Source organism: Grus americana, chromosome 4, assembly GCF_028858705.1.
Source record: "Grus americana isolate bGruAme1 chromosome 4, bGruAme1.mat, whole genome shotgun sequence".
NCBI classification, from domain to species: Eukaryota; Metazoa; Chordata; class Aves; order Gruiformes; family Gruidae; genus Grus; species Grus americana.
This window is the reverse complement of record NC_072855.1, coordinates 21,366,626-21,391,213: the sequence shown is the minus strand read 5'-3', so window position 1 is coordinate 21,391,213 and position 24,588 is coordinate 21,366,626.

The following is a 24,588-nucleotide window of genomic DNA, read 5'->3' as shown; positions in this document are numbered from 1 at the left end:
CCTTTTTAGTTTACTAGTTGTGTTTTTCCATTAGATGTCCCCTCAGCCTTTATCTGTTCTGAAAAGTTCTCAAAGGTGACTGCTAACAGCTCAGAGAGGATTTTAGTTCATAAATACTTTAGGGAAAAATGTTGTTAAGTCTTGGTGATTTTAACAGATCTGGTTCATCTAAGAACTTTTCTGTCTGTTAACCAATTCTGGCTTATAGTTCTAGCACTTAGTTGCTAGTATTAATTATGTTAAGCTTCTGGTCACAATTAACCTTTTTGGTGAAGAATGAAGAAAGAATATAGCAAAGATTTTGCTCTTCATTATGTCATCTGTTATTTGGTTCTCCTTTCTGTTAAGTAATAGACATTTGCTATCTTTCATCTTTTATTTTAATGAATTTGTGGAACATTTTCATATTTCTTTTTATGTAAGTTTCAGCCTAAGTTTGTTCATGCATACTTTCATCATTATTGCTAGAGTACCATAGTACCTACCCTTTTAATGGAGTGGATTCCAAAACAAGTAAGAAGACGTTAAAGGCAACAGGAATCTCACCATTAACTTGAATGGATAAGGGATTTAGTCCTAAAATGTGAAGGCTTTAATAGGGCCCTCCAGGCAGAGCAGTGCCATGCACAAAGTCTCAAACAACCACAGGAATGAAGTGCAGCTGTGGTGGGTTGACCCTGGCTGGAGGCCTGGTGCCCGAAGCCACTCCATCGCTCCCCCTCCTCAGCTGGACAGGGGAGAGAAAATACAATGAAAGGCTTGGGAGTCAGGATAAGGACAGGGAGAAATGACTCAGCAACTACTTTCACAGGCAAAAGAGATCAACTTGGGGAAATTAATTTATTGCCAATCAAATCAGATTAGGGTAATAAGAAAAAACCCAAATCTATAAACACCTTCCCCCACCCCTCCTTTCTTCCCAGGCTCAATTTCCCTATTTTCTCTGCCTCCTCCCCCCCAGCAGCACAGGGGGACAGGGAATGGGGGTTGTGGTCAGTTCATCACACTTGTCTCTGCCGCTCCCTCCTCCTCAGGGGGGAGAACTCCTCACACTCTGCCCCTGCTCCAGCGTGGCATCCCTCCCGCAGGAGGGAGTCCTCCATGAGCTTTTCCAACGTGAGTCCTTCCCACAGGCTGCAATTCTTCATGAACTGCTCCAGCATGGGTCCCTTCCGTAGGGCACAGACCTTCAGGAACAGACTGCTCCAGTGTGGGTCCCCCATGGGGTCACAAGTCCTGCCAGCAAACCTGCTCCAGCATGGGCTCCTCTCTCTACTGGGCCGCAGGTCCTGCCAGGAGCCTGCTCTAGTGCGGGCTTCCCACAGGGTCACAGCCTCCTTTGGCCATCCACCTGCTTCAGTGTTGGGTCCTTCACAGGCTGCAGGTGGATATCTGCTCCACCATCATCTTCCATGGGCTGCAGGAGGACAGCCTGCCTCGCCATGGTCTTCTCAACAGGCTGCAGAGGAATCTCTTCAGTGCCTGGAGCACCTCCTCCCCCTCCTTCTGCACTGACCTTGGGGTCTGCAGAGTTGTTCCTCTCACTCCTCTTCTAGCTGCTGTTTCACAACAGTTTTTTCCCTTCTTAAATACATTATCCTAGAGGTGCTACCACCATTGCTGATGGGCTCAGCCTTGACCTATGGCAGGTCCATCTTGCAGCCAGCTGCATTGGCTCTATCAGATATGGGGGAAGCTTCTAGACCCTTCTCAGGGAAGCCACCCCTGTAGCCCCGCCACCCCCAAAACCTTACCATGCAAGCCCAGTGCAGCAGCTTAGTTATGTTAGTACAGCACTCCACCTGTCTAATGAGGCCTGCCTCTCAGTGGGAAACTGGTTCATAGTTTGTCAGTGTCTCTGCATGGAGCTACTCTATCCAACAGTATTTTGTTTATTTTTTCAGAGCAAGTTATTCAGAACTAACTTTATTCAGACCTAATCTCTGAAAGCAGTGCCACTGAGTAGCATATCCTCAACATATCCTAAATAATCATTGATAACCTTAAACTTAATGCATATGACAAATACCCTCTTTTATTTACACTCATGTTTTACTGCATATTATTTTGAGATTTTTTTTTCCTTACTGGACAATACAAACATTAAGATCAGTGCTCATGAACCACAAAGCTGCAAGGTTCTAGAAACATTTGTATTTAGTATTTTCTGCCAGCAGCATAGTCTTTTTAAATCATTACATATTATCTTCTCTTTATACAATTGGTCATATGACAGTAGTTACCCAGAGGAGAATGCCAAGTACTTTATAGAAGATTCCTGTAGAGCTTCCATGAAGGCTTCATTAATATAATCTCCTGTCTAGTGAAAAATAAAATGAAAACTTTTGCTTTTCAGTATGTCCATAGTGAACCAATAAAGCATAAATATTAAAGGCATGTAAATCTCTGTCAATCTTGTATACTTTTTGAAAAAATTAAGGGAGAGGCATGGCATGATTCAGCCCCAGCTGAGCACCACAAGCTGCTCACTCACCCCTCCCCCAGGAAGATGGGGAGGAGAATGGAAAACACAAAGGCAAAACTCCATGGGTTGGGGGAAGGACAGGTTATTGGGACAGCAAGGGAGAGGGAAACAATCAACAGCAGTACTGATAACAGATACTCACAATGGGTAACAGAAACCAATTTACCCATCTGACCTACCAGAGCTCAGCCTATCCCAGAGCCACACCAAACCCACCCCTCTCCAACTGGCCCCCTTTTATAGTGAGCATGACATCACATGGTATGTAATAGCCCCCTAGCCAGCTTGGCTCACCTGTCTTGGCAACTTATGAAAATTAACTCTATCCTAGCCAGAACCAGGACAAGGCAATTGAAAGAGACCATACATTCACTGCAATTTAAAAAATTAAAAATTTCTGATCAGCTCTGCTTTAACTTATCTGTTCAGGCCAGTTTCTTTCCCGGTTTGATTATTTTAATCTTTAGTTTTTCTCTTTTTGTTTGTGGAAATAATCAGATAGGGACACATTAAAGAAAGTGAAGTTCAGGCCATCCACATGCTGCCTTAAGAAGGCACGTTGTACAGGTCCAGCTTTCTGGAAGACTCCCTGAGAAGCATCACACCTCTTGGCCTCCATCATTACATTGAGAAAAAAAGTATGTGCAGTCCTATATTCTACAAATATGGAAATTACTCCACAGGATCAGCTAACTTTCAATAAATCCTTTTGAGATGGTAATATTTAAATACAAATCTTTATTTATTTACCCTGATACTACTGGGAAAGAAGTATACATGCAAAGTCCAGCTCCATAGCTTTTATGAATTTGCAAAACCCCAGTGGCTCCAAGAGAGCTAAATGTGTTTATGACAATTGTGGAATTGCAATAATAAGAACAAAAGACAATTGGAATTCTTACTAATTAACCATGTCCTATAAGGAAACGGACAGTTAATATATACCACTACAGTACTGCACTGTAGTATAAAACATGGTACCCAAGAGTTAATGTAAATATGAAAGAATAAAGTTTCCCATCCTAAATTCTAATTAGCCTAGGGCTTTGGTGCAACCACCATCTATTTGTCTTTTCATTGTATCTTTATCCTTATCAACCTGCAAACAGCATCGGAATGCTATACATATACATGATGGATTATTGCTATTATGCTCATGAGAACGGCAGGCATGAAGTATGAGAACAGAGTTCAGCCAGCAAGTATGGTATAAATTATGTATAAGTAGCTTTTAGTGTCGAGCACTTTGAAAAGTTCAGTAAGTGCATGTAACTGAAGTAAATCAGCTAACCCTATGTCACCACAGGACTATTTCCTTTAAGAGTGTATGCAAAGCATTTTTCAACACACTTAAAAAGTGTATGAAAGTAACTCATTTTAATTATGTAAGCAAGACACTGCTCTGGACATAGAAAAAGAAAGTTTGCAGGACCACTGTAAGGCCTGAGGACCTAATTACCACTCAAGTCTGATTTAAGATCTAATCTAAGATTTTATTGCTTAAATTACTGGGGTCTGACTGTTTGAGAGTCCAATCTGATTTTTTTCTATGCTGTTACTGTTACTTTGCACAAAGATGCTTAGCGTGATTTGCTTCAGCTTGAATTTTGAGGGTATACAACCTGGGAAGGAGCACAAATCTAGGATTATTTTATTTTTTTTCCTCCTTCAATCACTTTATTTATGTGCACTCACATTGCATTTTTACATGCTTCAGATTCTGCAGATGGCTGTGAAGGTAAGATGTGGCAGGTTTGGGAATGTGGAGAGGATGAGAGCTGGGTGCTCCCTTTCTTTTAGCTGCACCAACTCCTTTTATGTATGGTAGCCATTATACATTAAATAATAATAATCAAATATTGTTTTCCCAAGGTATTTAAAAACATTCAGGTGAGATTTTGCAAAATGATAGGAGTCTGGGTACATTCAATGCTGAAAAATTAACTGAATTGCATTACCCTTTTTTATGGAATCCTTGGCTTTTCATTGTTTTATTTTAATATAATGTTTGATAACATTTTATTGTCCTTAATTCTTGACTATATAAGCGGGCAGACTGGCTAAAGTAATAGCATATAACTAACATATCCTTCCTTACAATCTTTATAGTGTTTGACAGTGAAAGGATTATCTTTTCCTCTAACATACACACAGACATGGGCACACCAGCGCACGCGCGTGCGTGTGCGCGCACACACACACACTCTCACAGCCCAGTGGGATTAAAGCACTGTATGTGGCTCAACATCTTGTGGAAAATCAGGAAACTACAGAGGAAAGGGTTTTCTTGTTTGAAGATTTGAAAGAACCATTCTTAGAGAAAAGGGAGGAGACTTCTGATGTTAGTGATCTTGCCCCTTTCATGTTCTAAAAAGACTAAAGGAAAGTTCCTCTTTCATCAGCATGAGGTAGAAAAGAAGTGGCTTTCCCAACTCTAAATATTTAAAGAAGCCCTCATAAAACTTTGAAAAGGTTTGAGCTGTTTCTTTTTGGGGCTAAGTTCCTAAAGCCATAGGAAGACATACATTGATATTTACGTCTTATAATATTTTACTTCTTCTATAATAGATGTATCATGGGGGTATTGGTATCATTTTGTAGACTTCATAGTATCTTGCTTTTATATACTTTCAAAGAGTCTATACAGTGTAAGTTCTAAACAGAAAGCTTTTTAATACTCCTTCTTGTGTGAGTGTACATATGTAAAAATCGAAGGTGAAAGGCTACTGAGATAGATCCATGATACATGTTTATCGATAGATTTCACTGTTGACCCGAGACATCCAAGGTAAGGCTCATTGTGTAGCAGAGCTCACACAGCATGCTGAATCACACAAGTGATTGTACTAGTGGTTTTGAATGCTTACAGAAATGGGGTAGAGATAGCTGAAATTGTGGGCTAGCTCATGTTTTAGCTAAAATCCATCAAAGTGAACGTCCTAGAGCTTAGATAGTCTTCTTTTTATTGAAATTAAATCACTGAAAAAGGAATCAGTTTGCAGTTCTTAAAAGAATTTTAAAACATTATCATCTAACTATTTTAAAATTTTCTTCTTAGAAAACAATACATTTTCAGAATATTTTAAACATAATTTTCTAGATTTTTAAGCATATTATTAGCTGTTCTGTCTTGAGTTGCATAGGCATTCTCTTCATGTCAGTGTTTTTTAATTCTCCAAGTATTCAATGTTTGTAAAATAAGGCAGTTTATTGGTTGAATACTGGGGAATACTCTCTCTCGCTCAGATATATATAGCATAGCATTATTTATTTGCAGTACAAGGGCACCTAAAGGCACCAGAAAGCATTAGACATCCATTGTACAAAGCACCGCGCAAATACATGGAAGGACACAGAGGAATGTGCCGGTTCACAGGCTAGCTGATAGCCTTCAGTCCTTCAGGCAGACGTGACTATCAGCTCTGTCTGTGGCACCCTTGCATGCCTTTAGCAAGCAGTGAACTTTAAGGCTGGCTCCTCAGCTGGCACAGCTGAGAAAATGGAAACAAAGCCATATTTTTATTCCCCTGACTTTAGAATCAGCCAGGGGCAATCTAATCCATACTGCAATTTACAGCAGCACGGCTGCCCAAGGAGCTATTCTGGCAGCTGAGAAGCACCAGAGCCTAAGGTCATTCTCCACTTCTCCCGAAAGAGTCTGTATGCAAGGGTTAGAAAGTGAACAATATTAGGCTTTGCTTTGGCTTTTTCAGCTGGAATGTCTCAAAGCAGCTGGAACAGAATTGATGATTGTCCCATTAATAATGTGACTTCACTTAGTATCATTATTGAAAAAGAGTAGTCTTTGAGAAATAAAAGGATGCTTTATTTTAATCATTGATTTATTTTTCATAGATGGGTAAATATCAGTCTCTGGTAATTCCAAGTATGGATATTTGATTATTATTGAAATGCAAAGAAATTATTTCACCAGTTGTTAAAAATCATAAACTACAGATATTTTGTGTCATATTTACAAAGCATTTTTATTGCTTGCTCCTGTGTGACAATTTGGGAAATCTGTCTCAAAACAGCTGATGATTTCTGGTTGATGGCTGGGAATTCTTTGAGTGCTTGCATCAGGATGCAGTTTCCATTTTGAATGTCGGAATTTCTTTTTCTACTTTTTCAAATTACAATTATATCAATGCCACAGAAATTTAAGGCAGAAATTTTTTCAGCTCCAAAAATATCACTTCTGCACTCTAAAAATGTTCAGAGATAAAACAGGCTACCTTATCAAAAATCTAACTCCCCACAATCCCTTGTAGAGGGAAGAATACATTGTGAATCAAGATGATGCAGATGAGTAGTGAGCCACATGTTTCAGGGGACTGGAGAAAAGGTCTCCCAACAGATACATTAGAATGAAGGAGCCTGAGGCCAAGCCCAGAGCAGAAGGCAGATAGTGGAAATAGTGGAGGAGTTGATATCACTTGTTCAGGTGATGAGTATACTCTCCAGAGGAGCACTATGCCACCACATGAGAATCTAAGCTGAAAACAGTGGAGAAGCTTGTGAGACAGATGTTTAATGGTCTCGCTTAAATCTTCAGATTTGATTTGCCAGCAGAATTTAAGAGTTGCCAGCTCACAGATTCTTATGGCATCAGCTACGGTGGGCCCTAAGGTGGCATACATTAACGTGCCCGTGTACTGGTTTTGGCTGAGATAGATAGTTTCTTGTATGCGGCTGCGGATTTGTGCTGAAAACATTGGAGATAACACAGGAATGTTTTTGTTACTGCTGAGCAGTGCTTACAGAGAGCCAAGGACTTTTCTGCCGGGACACACCACCCCACCAGCGAGGAGGCTGGGGGTGCACAAGGAGTTGGGAGGGGACACAGCTGGGACAGCTGACCCCAACTGACCAAAGGGATATTCCATACCATATGACGTCATGCTCAGCATAGAAAGCTGAGAGAAGAAGAAGGAAGACAGGGACATTCAGAGTGATGTCATTTGTCTTCCTAAGTAACCACTACGCGTGATGGAGCTCTGCTTTCCTGGAGATGGCTGAACCCCTTCCTGCTGAAGGGAAGTAATGAATTAATCCCTTATTTTGCTCTGCTTGCCTGTACAGCTTTTGCTTTATCTATTAAACTGTCTTTATCTCAACCCACAAGTTTGCTCTACTTCTACATTTCTGATTGTCTCCCACATCCCACTGGAGACAAGTGGGGGAGCGGCCGTATGGTGCTTAGCTGCCTAGCAGGGTTAAACCACAACAACCTGCAAATGCGAAATTCCGGAAAAGACCAGGAATGAGCTACTGAAATGTAGCTAAAGTAAATGCCCCCCAGGGCTAGATGGAAGACTTCTCGAAGACAAAACTTAGACTTCAAGACCTAAATCTAGAAGCAGGCTTCCAAAGACAGAGTTTTTAGAGCATCTGAGGATCAATTCCTTTGAAAGCCAGCTTAAAAGCCTTAGGTGGGCAACTCATAATATCACATACTGAAATCAGTTGGAAAGCCTAAAGGTACAAGTGCAGGTACTCACTTGCAGCTATGGAGTGGAATACAGTGTAAAAGGCCTTTGGCCACACTTTTTCTTTCTTTATCACACCTGTGCTTAACTTCTCAGGTTAAACATCATGGCCAGTCTAATTTGGAGACAGAGGAATTATTTTCTGCAAAACTCTGTTAAAGAAACTCTCCTGGAATTTCATCAGGGTTTCTTCTGGAAAGTAGAGTTGATGTAGATTCTGTGCTTAGAGCAATTCTGCAAAACTGAATCTCTGAAGACTGTAGTAATGAAGAAGATCATGGGAGGAAGATATGTGAGGAGCAAATGTAAGTTGTCATTGCTGCTTTACTGAGCAAAAAGCAAGGGAATTTTAGATGAGGCAAGGCAGAACGTTGTCAGTGCAAGTCTGGAAACAAAGATGCCCTGATGTCACCACCACAAATGTCACCACCACTGCAAAGTCTAACCTTGTGCCCTGAGAAACAGCAAAAATATGTCAGTGCCGCTTTGCCCCTGTTCTTACAATGCAAGAATATCTATCACTGATACTGGTGCTATGCAAAAGAGTTCAAAGAGAATGCAAGTCTGAAGAGTGAATCTGTTACACAAACAATTGAACTAATTGCCATTACTAAACAGTATGCTGCTTTCATGTGACAGACTCTTTGTCCCTGTGCTTTATAACAGTCACAAGTCCTAAAATATCTTTATTTCAGTATGCAGAGACAGACCCTAACACTGCTCTTCTACTGAGTACACCTGGTTATTACAAACACGTCACTTCAGCATTGTTTTAAAACAAAACTTGTTTCAAAAAAAGTTTTAAATTGAATGCATTTACATAAATTTACAAATATTTTAGTATAATATCTTTCCCCATAGACTAAACAAAACATTTTCCTGCCATCGACCCTAAAAATTGCTAACAGAAGAAAAAAAAAGATCAGGTGACCAAAAAACTAAGTAAAAAGCAACTGTAGAGCTCTCAATGAAGAATAGAGGTTCAGCTTTCCTGAATCCAGCAAGTATTTGAATGTCTTTTAATGAATGCCAGAGTATTTGACACAGATTCTGTCAGACACTCTAGTAATGCTGGGCAATTTGCAATATTGCCAATTTAAAAACTTTCTTTTCTGCAAGGAAAATACTACTAAATAATTCTAAATAAAAAAATGAAACCACTCTAAAACTTCTCCTTTTCTTATAGCAGAAAAAGAATCCTAATATTCCCAGACTGCATATGTTGTTGCAAAAAAGACTTACGTTCTATCACTGGGGACAAATGTGGTAAATGATTCTAAATCCATGAAGTATATGTATCTGCCTATGAGGGTATGGAAATGGAAGTGGTACAGAAGTGTTCTTGCTATAATGAACCAAAAGGGTTTCTTTCAGTTGCTTTCTTCTCTGAGGAAAATGGTGGAAGTGCTAGAAGGCATATCAGAATATCAATGCATTCAGATTCCTGTTGTTGCCCATACAAAGTTATTATCCAAACAGAAAAATCTCTATATTCATAGTTTAAAACACACATTTTATTTCTGTTCAGTGCTTGGCAGATCTGAGTAGGTTCTTGCATAAATTTCCAGGATGAATAAAACTCTCTGTTTACAGTTCTGGCTGCTGTCTATTGTGCTGTAAGATAGCAAAACCTCTGTGCTATGCCAAATGACATTCATTAAAATGAAAACCCAAGCAAGCAGCCTCCACCAGCTGATGAAAAGGTACCCTATGCTCTCAGAGAGTTTCATTCAAATTGATGATGGTAGTGATTTACCTATTGTGAAATTAATCTTCCCTAAAATGTCTAATGATATCTAATACTAATCTAATACAGTCTTTTTATCATGGCAAATCGAATACATTGTTAATATTTCCGCTTGGGTGGCTTGGTTACAGCATCCATTATTGTACATTGTAAAACTGGAGATGAGAACAGTTTTGTAGAGAGCAGAACGTGAACAAAGTCTGGACTGTGTGAAATACTTAGAGGTCTCACAGCATTGGCAGGAGCCTCCAGGACTGGTGTCTGTCTTTCAGAGGCTTACTGTAAATGCCGTATACAATGTGCTCTGCCTTTACTGCTTCTGCATATGGCTTCTGGGGCTACAGCAATGCTGGATGGAGCTGAGATACCCTACTGAATGGCAGCTGAATGATTGGGAAGGAATATTGTACCAGTTCATCCAAGCTTGTAATGGCCAGATCTTAAATCTTTCAGGATCTTGGTGTCTTGGATCTTGACAGTGTTTCCTGAAGTGATTTCAATGGACTTGCTCTCATAGTAAAGGCCAACAACAGTACTTCTAACTATTAACACCTTCACTAGAAGCTTCAAGTGTGCATGACAGGAAGATGAAAAGCATGCTGAAGGAAAATGTCAAGGTACTGCAGCCGTCTGGAGTGACACTTCTCCAAAAGTCAGGTTTTAACTTATGTTCATAGCCTGCAATAAATAGCTGCAATAACAACATTGCACATCTTCATTAATACTGACCCCAACCATTGCTAATACAAAACCGAGCAGTTACTAGACCTTTAACAGCCTAGATAGGAATAGCAGCTTGATCCTGTATCACTATAAGTTCTTTCCAATGCATAATGGTGCTGTCAGGCAGTTAGAGCAAAGTATTTGCATAGCCCATGAAGTCTGGAGTCTCTGATAATTATCCCAGAATTTCTGCTGTGTGACTAGTGATAAGGCTACATTTGCAGTATTCAACACACTTCCCTTCTATTTTGTACACTTTCTCTATACTTGCTATGTCAAGAATCTTTAATTAAATTCTGTACTACCACAAAAATATTCAGAAGAATCTCTTTGTACCATTGTCCCACTCCAATAGCTGCCCAATAGCTGGATTTCATTTTAAACGAGCTAATATCACTTTGGAAAAAAGTGAGCTGAGGAAGTTGTTGGTTGATAAGCCACTTCTAGTGATGCACTAAATGATGCACATTTAGGGTGTGGTAGAGGTGTCAGTTGTCCTAAGTGCATTGCAGACTAACTCATTGGAAATCAGAACCTCTGCTCTACTAAGAAGCCCATATAAAGAAGCTTACCCTATCTTTCTGGATCCACCAAGTACAAGCATTGGTATGCATGAAATGGATATATTAACCTAGGCTTTATATGTTCTGGAAAATACCATGTATATAGGAGAGATAATGATCTGCCCACCTTAAGGTCTTGCACCACGCATTGAGGTACACAATACCTACCAGAGCAGCCAGACCAAAAGTAACTGGTCAATCCAAATTAAGATGCAAATGTACTCCTCTTCTTACAGAAAAATTTATTTTAACTTTTCTTGTGTTATAATTCCCTAAGACTAAACTTGCCCTTTCCCTCACAGGATGTACACTATGTTTGCTATGTACAGAGAGGGATCAATGAGTGAACAAGTTTCCTTCTTTATACCATTTTTTCCTTTGAGTCCCTGTTCTTAATTTACCCTTTGGAGAGGTTAATTTAAACGTGTGTTCATGTATGAATGAGAGGAAAGAAAAACAAATGAGACAGGTTTCTGGTTTCTTTCTTTAGCTCTATACCTGGCTTTCCTTCATCCTCCCCTTAATATGTCAGGTACAGGTTTCCAAACAATTTGCCCAGGCTTTTATAGTACATTTGTTTTTCAAAGTTGTACCAGCTTATTAAAATTAAAAGAAACAAATATAAAATTACCATAGCATTGCTGCTGCTAGGAAATCAGCTTTGCCTGACAATCAGAAGTGACCATCTTAATTAAATTAGGCTTTTCATTAATTCTGTGAAAGCTGGCTTTTTTAGACTCTGGTTTTATTTGTTATCATGTATCTGTCCTTCCCTTTAAATATTACTTAGCTTTGGTATTATTCTGAGCTTTTTTTCTATTAATATATCTTACTTTAAGATTTAATTAGTTGTACAGAGTTTACATCTTGATGAGAATTATATCTGCACAGTTTGTCCTATGAACATTTACAAAAAGACTATAGGTTTTAAACATAAAAATAAAAAAAGTCTTTTAACTTTTGTGGAAATTGTCAATATCCTACTTTTCTGAATTTGATTTGGTGAGTCAACAGTTCAAATAGTAAATATATTTAGTAGGTTTCCCTTTAACTGAATTAAAATCTGCGTCTTATTAAAAGTTACAAAGATTTTCAAGTCTTTTATGAACTTTAAATAAGAACATGTCTTTATTTTATGATCCAAAGCAACATTCAAAGGATTGATGAAGGTGAACAGCTATAACTGCATCTTCACTTGAAAGAGAAGTAAAACTTCGGTAAAGATCAAAAGGTAAGGACACTTTGGACCAGAAACTTCACCACTCATAATACTGCATAACCTGCCAGTAAATTAAATGCTAAACCTAATGAACTGCATGTCAAATGGTTTTCTCCTGAGATCAGGAAGGGACAAAATGCATTACATGTTCAAGTTCATTTCCTTTCCTTGATATAGAAGAAAACGTGGACAAATATTGCAGGCCAATGCAGAAAAGAAGATTTAGGGAAAAAATGTAGATTGGCATAAATGTTGTCACAGTATGGCAGAACAATAATCATAGAGAGCTAAAATGATTTCTGTATTTGTACCCATTATTCCATTGTAATGAATGGGTATATTCCAAGTAAGGAAATCACATTTTGACACATAGGATATTAGTCTTCTTGAAACAAACTGAAAAGCTCAAACTGATTTTGGCAGGGTCTAAAGAAAATAAGAATTACAGATACAGATTGTTACCCATAGAGTGCACGTGTTTGTTCAGGTATGTAAATGCATGTGCATTTTATGTACTGTAATTTGGACTTTAAAAGGAAACCTTTTAATTACCAGTGGTTATAATTGGGTTCTCCCAGCTCATGGGACTATCCAGAGACAAACAAAAGGCAGCGAAAAATATTTTCAAGACTCTAAAAGAAGTGACTGATGAAATAAAAGATATTTTGCCTTGATCTTACAAAATAATACCCCTTTTCAGGGCTCTTTCACTGAAGAACATAAACAAAAAAAATATCATGAATACTGCTCAAGTCTCGTGGAAAAGTATCTTTTGTAACAAAACTGGCAACTGCGTTGATATAGCATCTTTGGACTTCTCTAAGGCTTTTGCAATTGTGCCACATGGCATTTTTAATTCCCTATAATGCAAGATTTTTAATCAAGAGGGCACACATTCGATGAATTAAAAATGGGCTTATTGGCAGATATCAATGAGCAGGGCTGTTCCATGCAAGGTCCCCTGAGAGACATTCCTGGTCCAACAGTATTCAGTACATTCTTATAAACAATCTAGATGATGAAGTAAAATCTTAGCTGATTAAATTTGCATATGACACAAAGATTGATGGGATAGTAAATAAAAAGGAGGGCAGTTTACTGTTAGAATTTAATCTAAATCACTCGGTCAAATTGTCAGAACCCAACAAAATGCAGGTACAGATTAATGCACTTTGCAACAAAGAACCACAGGTTATACTACCAGATAAGGACTGTTATCTTGGAAAGCAGTAACTCATAAAAGATTTGGAGGTCACCTTCTCAGGCTGCTTCACCATGAGTTCTCAGAGCAGTGTTGTGGCAGGCATTACTGGGACGAAGTCTCTTGGGCACGATTTAGCAATTTTAATCTTAAACAGCACAAAATATAATCATGATAATTAATATGGGAATAGCTAGCAAAGGATGGTAAGGGAACAAATGTAAATTTATGGCAAGATGAGGTAACTTTCCAAGTGAAGTATATAGTTCTAGAATAATTTTACAGTTTCTACAAAAAGCTTGTTTATTCAGCTATCATTGTGTTCCCTGGCAGCCTTTAGTCAATGAATCACTCTGGAAAATCCATTGGAATTAATATTTTTATGCCCTTTTCCTCTTTTATGGTGAAAGAAGTCTTTTTGCTCATGACCAGCAAGGCTACCTATATATATTATATGCAAAATATATCAGGTAGATGTGCAAATCTATCTATCTATGGGTGTGCATATATACTTTTCTATATATGCATAGACATACAAATTTATATGCATGTCCACATACTCACACATCCCATTTTGTTATTACTACAACATTTTTTTTTTTTTTCAGCTACGATATTTCTATACATTCTCAAGTCAGGAAATATGCATTCTTGAAATATCTTCATTTAGATATTCTGGTATACAAACTGCAAATAGAAGATCTTGTCTTTTTTTCTTTTAACAGAATATAGAGTCAAGCATGAATTTCAGAGAGAACTCCTATGTAATTCACATGTGGTGAATTAAAACGCTTGTGAAACTTCAAGTCCTGTTTTTCGTGCAGTGTGTAGAAGATTATAAATAACAAGGTTTTGTGTTAAACCTGCTCTACCGATTTCACAGTAGTTCTGTAGTTTCAGAGTCAACAATTTTATTTCTTCAAAGTGAAATGTCAGCAAAAACCATACAGTTATAATAAGTATCATGAAAAAGGTCTGTTGTGTTCTGCTCCTTTTAGGACCTTTGGGTGGCGGAAAAAGCACATTGTAGAATCCACGGCATCCTCCCCAGCACCTAATCCCGCCAAGCACAGGTAGGGTCTTGGAGAAGTTATATGGGAAAGAATGAAGGAGATGTCATTCCACTCAATTGTACTATGGTTATTTCAGTGTATATAACCAGAAAACCTACTGAGGAAATTTGCAGGTCAGAGTCTAACACATGATGCTTTGAGCTGTGTTACAATAAGGCCGTAGAAATAGGCAGTAGAAATCTGTGAACCAGGAACTAAGAATTTGCAAGCCAGAACTCCTACCCACCTCTGGAAGGTGGCACACTGTATATTTAAAGTACATGTGCTATGCGTTGCAGACTGCTATTATTTTAAAGAATATTTTATATTTCATTTTTTAAGTCTTGTTACCATTCCTTTTTTGGTTTAAAATAGGGGGGACCAGGTGTTTAAATTTTTGTTTTCTATAATATAGTCTTTGAATAAGTGACTGAGAACCACTAATTAATTCACATTAATTAATTAATGATCTAATATATAATTTTTACTTTCAAGACCTTGACCAAAAACCAATACTTGAGCCATGTGAGTGAAAAAATCTTCAACATAAAAATTACATATCAATCGAAGAGGTTAAAGCTTCAGCATTTTGTTTGTTTGTTTGTTTTTTGAGGGAAGGTGTAAGAAAATCTTGCTTTTTCTGAAAAAAATAAAACATTTGTTTCTCTGGACATTGTGAGAATGTGTAAGCAAGCAGCTGATGTCTCAGTTTAGCCTTAACTTTTGCTTTGAGTGCCAGAGAAGTCTATATTAAATGGCATAAGCTGTCAAGTTTACATTTCATCCATTGATAAGATTATGTGTTTATTTTTCCTCTGGAAGGATAGATGAGCAAATCATATTAAAGCCATACCTGACTGTCATCCAGCAAACCCACTCTTCTAGTTATGTAGTTCATTTTTCTCTTACCTCTTTAAATGAGTTTCAATGTCTAATAAAACTTTATTTACTGGGAGTGCCAAAAAATGAGTCAATAAATTTATTGAGCAAGATCTGAAATAGAAATGTCAAAGATGAATAAATTTTAGCACAGTGTTTACTTTATAATTGTATTTTTTTCATGGAATTCAATTCCTCTAGAGACTTTGAAACATAACAGCAGTAGAAAATGCAGTCAGAGTACCCCAGATGAAAAAAGGTAAAATAGTTAACTTAGTTTTAGACCAATAAATAACTGCAAACATTATGAATGTTGTGAGTATTTAATAAAATACAGCATTTGCTATTACAGTCTTAATTCTAGTCTGTTCAGCTCCATCCATACCTTCCTGGAAGAACTTTTTTCTTTCTTTTCATTTTTACAGCCAAATTATTAATCCTGAATAGTGTCCTTGCCCATGTATCGCCTAAGTTTCTGCAGTGCGTTTTGCTTGTATTGTATCATAGGCAGTAAAAGCCAAAGCTGGAACATAATGCCTTTAGCCTAAGCTACAAATAAAAGTATGTTTTACATTCTGCTATGAGAACTTTCATAAAATCACTCCATTCTTGTTGATTTTTGAAAAAAATATGGTTTCTGGGATACAAACGGATGTGTTTTCACTCCCTATGTTAACTACAAAACCTCCTATTTCATTTGATATAAGCAAGTTATCACTTCAACTTTCCTCTGCAGAGTTGTGGCTTATTCCCTCATCAGACTTACTATGTTATCATCGGGGATTTCTCTGCATGCATACTATGCACTACATACAGTGAGTACCTGCCTTTCCAGACATTCTGGATTCACACAGACAAGTCTCAAAATCTTCCTGGACAGCAGGAAGGATATGTATGAACCTTTACCACCAGTGTCTGCAATACAGCTGCTGTAATTATAGTGAGATCTAGACACGTTTGAGTCAGCAAATAAGAAAACCTGTCAAATATAATGCTTGAGTCAGTAGCCTTCACTAGACTTTGATGTTTTGAGAACTCAAGTTATCTAGATTTGCATTACACAAATCATGGTGATGACTACAGTATAGACACACAATTTGTTACCGTTCAGTGCTTTTTACACTGTCTTAGTCTCAGCAATTCCTATTACAGTGCCCACATACTAAGTGCAAACTAGGATTAATGAATTCTCAGCTGCAAAAAAATCTCAGCCTCAAAATGATAAGTATTTGACAGCTTGTAGATAGACAACATTGAAACTATGTTATCTGACCCTCCAGGTCTTCTTGCTTCTTTGGTCCAAAAAGATGGAATATTAGAAAATGAAATAGGAGTATTGATGGATCTTTCCTACAGGCACAATGAAATGCTATTCTTGACTGAGCTTTGTAAGGGCAATAATTACGACGTTATAGCTCACAAAATATTTAAGCATGGATTTTAAATCAGTCACACATACAGCAAAAGGAAGTCTTTGACTTCAATCATGAGAAAAATCAGAAATGTGTTCATAAGCCATTTTTTGCTGGGGGTCAAATATATCAACAGAGGAAGTTATAGATAGGTACAGTACTTTGTTATCACTGATCAGCCTTATCAGTTTTTGCTGCCTAGAATGAGGTCCATTTAGATACAACATAAAAATAAACATGATAATAAGACTAACACAATTTAATTTCCAATTGCTTTAGCAAAGAAAAACATACCTCCTTTAAAGAGTGAGGGAAAATGATGTAATTTTTATGCAAGACTTCTTGAAGTAAACAAAATACAGGATTTCTTCTTTATGGGAATGTATGCTATTACATACGTAGAAGTGCTGAAAGAAGATGAATGCAAACAATTGAGTAGTGTACATTTTACAAGAGGCTGCAAAGGGATATGGGCAACTGCTTTTGCCTGCTGCTGCTAGTTTGGGCCTATCAACTGCTAAAGTATTTCAGCTGAAAGCACTGGGCAAAACAGGTGAGATCCTTATCAAAATAGGGGAGCTGTCTGTTTGTCAACTATCTGGATTCCTGTCTTAGTCCGACAGGTGAAACTGTGAATCAACTTTAATGATTTACTGTAAACTTATGACAGAATCACAGAATCACAGAATGGTAGGGGTTGGAAGGGACCTCTGGAGATCATCTAGTCTAACCTCCCTGCTACAGCAGGATCACGTAGAGCAGGTTGCACAGGATTGCATCCAAGCGGGTTTTGATCTGCTTCTTAAGACAGTTATTATAGAGTAGCTAACATTTTTATTCTAATGGATCAGTGCTCTTTTTTCAAAACTGTTTTAATTGCATTATGATCTTCTTGTCAACAATACAATAGCATACAATCTGCTACGAATTGCTTACAGACTACTCATGCTTTGTGATTCACTGTTTCTTAACCTTTATTACGCTTAGCTGTAATCTCCTCTGCATCTCAGCAATATTCCACATGCTTTACAGTATCTGTAATCTTAAATCTCAGGTTCATTTGCAGTTGAATATTAGAATAATAACTTCAGATAACCCATAATGTTTAAGGCTTAGCCCTATATTGACTTTTTTACAGTCAACATTTAGACCTTTCAAGGATATTTTGTATGAATAAAATATTCCGTGACAAAAATCAGATACAGAGATGTAATCTTGCATTTAAAAAAGTGAATACAGTGAAAACAAACAGTGGAGCTATCTTGCTCAAAAATCCACAGCTATGATATCATCACACTTTGATCTCAAACATTTTTCTTTCCGATGCCTCTAATCATTATGCTCACAAATCCCTCTCAAGGATATATGCCAATTACTAAATCCTAGGGTAACAGCCAGGGAAATTTCTAGTCCACATTTTTTGCCTCTGGTTAGCTCTGGGCAATGGTCACATCGATGATAACCTTTGCTCGTGGCTTTATGCCTCTCTTCACTTATGATGGCAGGCTTAAAAATGAGATAAAGACTCATTACCAATTTTACTTCTACTTCCTGTCACTACCAAATAAAAAAGTAATATTCCATGTAGGAAACCTTCATCTCCTGCAATGGGACTGGGAGATTTTTAGGTGGTGGTGGAGATTAAAGTATTAGAGGATTTGATTGCTCCTTTTGTTTAGCATGGCATGCTTTAAAAAGCTCTTTAATTATTATATTTTTTTAATTCACCCTCTGTATGCAGCCGTTATAACATGTCAGCATTCAAAAGTAGTGAAGATCAGATAGATACTTTAATATTAGGGCATTAATATTTTTAAATCCATAAGTCACCAGCACTCATTATAAAATCATGTTTATATAATTGCACACAGTTTTTAATAGCCTGGTTTTATCCCTCAAATGTTGTATTTTTATTTGCATTTGACTTAAGCAAAATATGTCTTAGGTACAACTTCCCTACTTAGCTCTGTGTATTGTTAGAACAAAAAGAATATCAATTATATAGTAGAATTGTAGCTCAGTATTTCATTTTTCTATAGCAATTCTGTATTAGGTCAAAAACAATGTTTGTGAACGTAGAATTAGAATAATGTAAAAGAAAAATTTACAAGCAATGGGAAGCCCTCTACCTCTTCCTGTCAGCTCCTGTAATTCATCTCATATCTGATCTGTAGCTCTCCTCCTGTTCTCATCCATGTTTCGGAGTTTTTCCATGCAAATCTATGTTTTTTTAAAGACACTTTGAATCTCTAGTGTGAACAGCTTTGTGTAGTTCTATTTTCCCCATACATATATATGCTCCTTAATCTTCAAATTCCCAACCTTCTTATTCTTAAAGATTCATGAATTCTATTTTATAGTCATAGGAAGCAAAAATAAAAATTGGCTTTAAAGTTAAAGCAATTTTTTCCCCTCTCTATCTGCAGTGAATGTCAAACAATTTTAGGTATTGTAGCAATTTCCATAGCTATTTGTGGCTACTATAATTCTTGTCAGAGATCTATGTAATGAAATAAAGATTTTTCAGGTCATGCTATCATCCACACCAAACTCAAGATATGTACAGTAACATGAGAGAAACACTTTTTCATCTATCTTCTGTAGAGAGCTTGTTGTTTACTTTAAAGTTATTGCTAAATTTCATGGTTTTCCTAGGATAGCTTCAAACTGAAAATTGTGCAGATTCTTTTTTTGTTACACAGGATTTCTGACAGCATTCTCTTTGAATACTTATATGCAGGAGAGCCCTTCTCCAGGAACAACAAGGTCAGTCCCCACCAGATATTTCTGACCTTTGATGCCATCTTTCTAAGTCTTGCTCGCCCTGGCCTTAGCACCTACAGTGCACTTGTAGCCCCAAACCCAACATCATGACACACTGGAACGTGAAGTAGAAATTGGACCTGGAGGTGGACACCAGAACGAGATAGATGCTGCAAAAGCATAGTAACCATTAGTGGGGAAGACTTTCACCAACTAAGAAGCATTAGAGCCATCACTGCCTTTAGGGTTGAATGTAGGGATCACTTAAACTTCTTATTCTTTGCATTCTGAATAGCATTTTAATAACTTTCTGACAGTTTAGCCTCTAATAACAATAATAAATGATATCTAAATTAGATATTTGCTTGCTGATGAATAAATGCTGAATTTTTTGTGTGTGTATCTGTCATCCTTATGCATCCATGAAATGAAAAATAATGTTTGGAAGCTGAAACTAATAATTAAAAGAGTTGCATTTCCAGGCAAATGTTATGTTCCAGTATAAATTAATCCTCTGCTACAGCAGATTACCAAAATTGGTCTGGGCATTTTAATGAAAGCAGAGTGTTAACAGGCAAATATAGAATACTCTAAAATTCCAGTCCCAAAAATGTTGAACTACTGGTAAGAAAACACTGAGGGGAAAAGTCTTAAATTCATCCTTCTAAACCATGAAAGCACCTCTTTTGATGTGGGATGCTCAGAGGTAAATTCTCACCAAAGTACTAAAGCCATTTCTACAATTTTCTTGAGGCTGGTTTCTCCTTTTTATCAACAGGTGGTTAGCATGGAAAGCCATTTGGAATATGAAAAGCATTAACTGTCTTGGTTTTGTTCCCTTAGCCACTGTAGATGTAGGCACCTGAATTCAATTTGATCCTTTCTGATGCTGCCAGATTATTATTGTTCTTCTGTAATGAATATCCGCTGTGAGATTCTGTCAAGTTCGTCCACTGAAATTCACCTTCTGAAAGACCTGAGAACTAGATAGGCAAATAGACTCATTGTATTCTAAGACAAAACATCATAATTTCAATTCTGTGTATTTGTAAATGTCTAAGAAATCTAGCTCTGATTACTAGGAAGTATCCTGAAAGGTAGAGCTTCCAATCTACTCTTAAGTTGGATGAATGCAATATTACTAATTCCCTCAGATAAGTGTTTTAGCAGCTAATTTACTTGAACTGACTTATGAAGAATGGATTTCCTCCTTGCTATGGTTTGTATAGTCTAGTTAAAGATGTGTGGTCTGAGAACATATGTATATTGAAGTTTTGAAGGTTTTTTCCAGCCTGCTAGAGTTAAACAACCTTCAGTATTTGTGTGGTGACAAGCAGAAACAGGGGGAATTGCAATAATTTACTAATAAAGGTTTAGGCGTCCAAGAAACTTAGGAAGCTCTAAGATTAGGGACTTCAGGGGATCCATGTTAATGTTTTATTTCAGATCGGGAGGATGTTTTTGAAGAGAATCTCTCAACTATACCCTCTTGCCATCCTTTGGTTCACATTCTGACTGCAGAAATTTGATTACATAGCCGGGAAACTCATTCTAACTGTTGGTGACTAGCAGTAGTCTGAAATAAATCCCACAAAATGAGTAGTTCGTGGTTGTTCTGTCCTCCACATCACCCATTTTGCAATACAGATCTACTCCTACACTACCACACTAATTGTAAAGTGATCCTCTTTTGAGGATATTAGTTTTGGACAAACTACCAAAAGGATCCCTGGATTTTAGAAGAGTAGACTTCAACCTATTCAGAGATATGCTTGGAGGAATCCAGAAGAGCTGGTTGATATTCAAGGATCATTTCCTCAAAGCTTAGAAAGGTCCATTCCAACAAGTAGGAAATCAAGCAAAGGCAGCAGGTGGCCAGCACGGATAGGCAAGGAGCTTCTAACTGAACTCAGACATGGAAAGAAAATGTACGAGAGGTGGAAGCAGTGGCAGGTGATCCAGGAGGACTATAGTGCTGCAGTCTGTGCAGGGATGGGGTTAGGAAAGCCAAGGCCCACCTGGAGTTGAATCTGGCAAGGGATGTGCAGGGGAAAAAGGAAGGATTCTACAAATACATAAACAGTAAAAGAGAAACTAGAGTAAATGGGGACCCACTGCCAAATAGGGCCAGGGACCTGGGGACAAAGGACATGGAAAAGGCTGGGGTACTTAATGCCGCCTTTGCCTCAGTCTTTATCAGTAAAACCACCTTTCAGGAATCCCAGGCACTTGAGACCAGGAGGAAAGTCTGGAGCAAGGAAGATTTATCCTCAGTGGAGGAGGACCAAGACAGGGAGCACTTAAACAAACTGCAGATACATAAGTCCACCTGGCCTGACAGGTTGCACCCAGAAGTGCTGAAATCCAAAGTTTTGTGTAAAATTCCTAATGTATATACAACAGCATGCGAAGAGGTAAGAGTTTTGTTTTGAGATGAAAAAGAATAATGAAAATGTTAGTCATGCTAAGCTGTTCTTCTAGTATTTAAAAATTGTCTTGGAGTTTTTGAACACCTGAAGTTCAAATGGAGGAGAAACTAAGGTCAATCATAAAGAAGCTAGAACACAAAACCAATTCCCAGTTCTTTGTGCTTACTTCCTGGAAGTGGGGGAAAGTAATACATTTCAATGGTAAGATCAGCTTGACCAGGTAGATAAAAAGATTTTCTCAATTCTGATCTCTGCAAGAATGTGCAATGTTCTCAGTCTGAAGACCTGAGAATCTCAGATATTGCAAATCAGTCAAGCTCTCAGATTTCAGTTATACTGACATCAGTTATATTGATATCAGTATTGGTTATATTTATATTGCCATTGTATTAAAAAGAAAAAAGACATCAGTTCCATTGATTGAAGCTCAACAAATAATGACATTTTAGCACAAATGATTTTGAGGCAGATACCGTTGCTCTTAGCCACTTTACCTCTAAGAAAAGTAACTTTAGTCCATGTTTAACTTAAATTGCCAAACAGTTGCATTCGTTTGGATGTAAGAGGAATTTATTCAACATTTGCTGAAGGTGGCAGTTATTTTTCCTGTTTAAAACCAGGCCAGAATATGACTTTTTGCCGGTTTGGTTTTTAAATAATAGTTATTTAAGAAAACTGAAATATCGGAAACTTCACTGGATTCCAGACAGCTATGATATATAGATTGTATATCTATCAGCATTTAAAAACTGAATTAAAGATAAATAACTTCAGTAATTTTCCTGTTCTGTTTATTACATATTCAGCTAGAGCTACCTGATAACAACACTTCATATTCTTGAGTTATGTGGAATGGAATGTCAAATCTAAACCAAATCTAAGTAGTGCCTTTTGCATCTCTACATATTTTCTAGTCAGCACAGCACATGCTGAAAACAGGACTCATCAGTATTGCTGTCTATTAAAGGTCAACGTAAGATGCAAGCATTACATTGCCAAATACGATATTGAATTTAACTGCTTTTACACATAGAAACCTTAAACATACTTAGGTTTTCTCTTATCACTTTTATTATTTTGTCCATATATCTACATTTATATATCTCTACCTATTTGGCACATAATTTCAGTGTGTTTCAAATAATATGGATAAAATGTACGAATAGGTAAATATTAACAAATTATCATGGCTTCTTATGGAAATTTTATCCATGCAAACATGTCGAAATGTGCCCTGCAGCTTTCTGGAAATCGGACTTCTAGCAACCTGTGACTGCTCCAGCTGTTGTCATATTTAGGAATAAATGTTTCATTTCAAAACAGCCCAGTTCCTAGATGCCTACGGAACTATAGAGTACCGGGGCTCAGGGGGAAGACAGTACAATGAGAGTGTCCCCACTTCTTATGGGCCTGTACAACATGCAGCTTGGCTGGGCTCTGCTTTCAGCTGTTAACAACTGAGAGGTTAAGGGGAAAACAGCTTCAAACTCTTTTCTTACTCCAGCATTGACAATAGATTGAAACAGCTTTAGAGTCTTCAAAAATATATTTCTAAATCTTCTATTATAAGAAGTAGCAAAGACATAAGTCCTGTCACTTTCAGACAGGCAGGAACACAAGAGGAAAGGTGTTTCTTTTTCCATATGAAACTTATCTTTCCCACCAGCCACTATATCAGGAAATTCAGAGACACAGTGGGTCTTATGGTCTCAAATTTATTTCTTAAACTCACAGTTCATCTCCACTGAAGAGACGTGGGAAGAAAAAAACCAGTGTGTGTATAATGTAATTAATGGGATTTTTTTTTAAATCATCTTTGGAAATTTTTAGAAGATCCTTCTTTCAGAGAAAGTGGTTGTGTGTTCTGACCTGGCAGTTTCTATGAACCAAACCAAAGATTAAAAGAGGACATACTGTGAAATAGATTACACTAACTGTGCTGTGCAGCTATCACTGTTTTATATTAGACAGCAAGAGCACTTATTTGATTACAGTTTTCTAAAGGCAAGATTCATGTTTACAAGCAAAATATCTGAAAAGGAAAGCAGCTTATGAAATGGTTTATCAGTAATAACAGCATCTGGAGCCAAAGGCTGAAAGAGACTTGGCCTCCTATTTAGCCATTTCCAATGCCTCTCTAACCAGAAAATCAATTACGTGACTTTAAACTAACACAGGCATAGCAGAGCAGAATTTAGCCCAGAGGTGTTGCATTTCAATCTCTAAGATGATGATCATCTGAGAGTTTGGCTGAGGCAGAGAAGCCAGAACACAGTGAGACAATCAGATGGTAGGCAGAAAAAGAAGGAGGGGGGGAGGGGGGAGACAAAAAGCAAAATAAAAGCAAAAAAAAAAAAATCTTTTCTAACATGAGAACTGAGTGGGTAAATATAAGTTAGAAATTTTATTCTAATATTTTCTCATGGAACAGTGACTTTAGAGAAGAGACTATGAGAACAATAATTTGAACTGTGTCTGAGTTCATCTGTGTCTCAGCCCATTAAACTGGAGTGTCTGTTCTGTGAACTGAGGTGTGAACTGAGATAATTATACTAATTGTTCTGACTGGGAAAGCTGACTGTAGTGGGAGAAAAAGAACAATTTTTAGAGGGTATAGAAGACGACA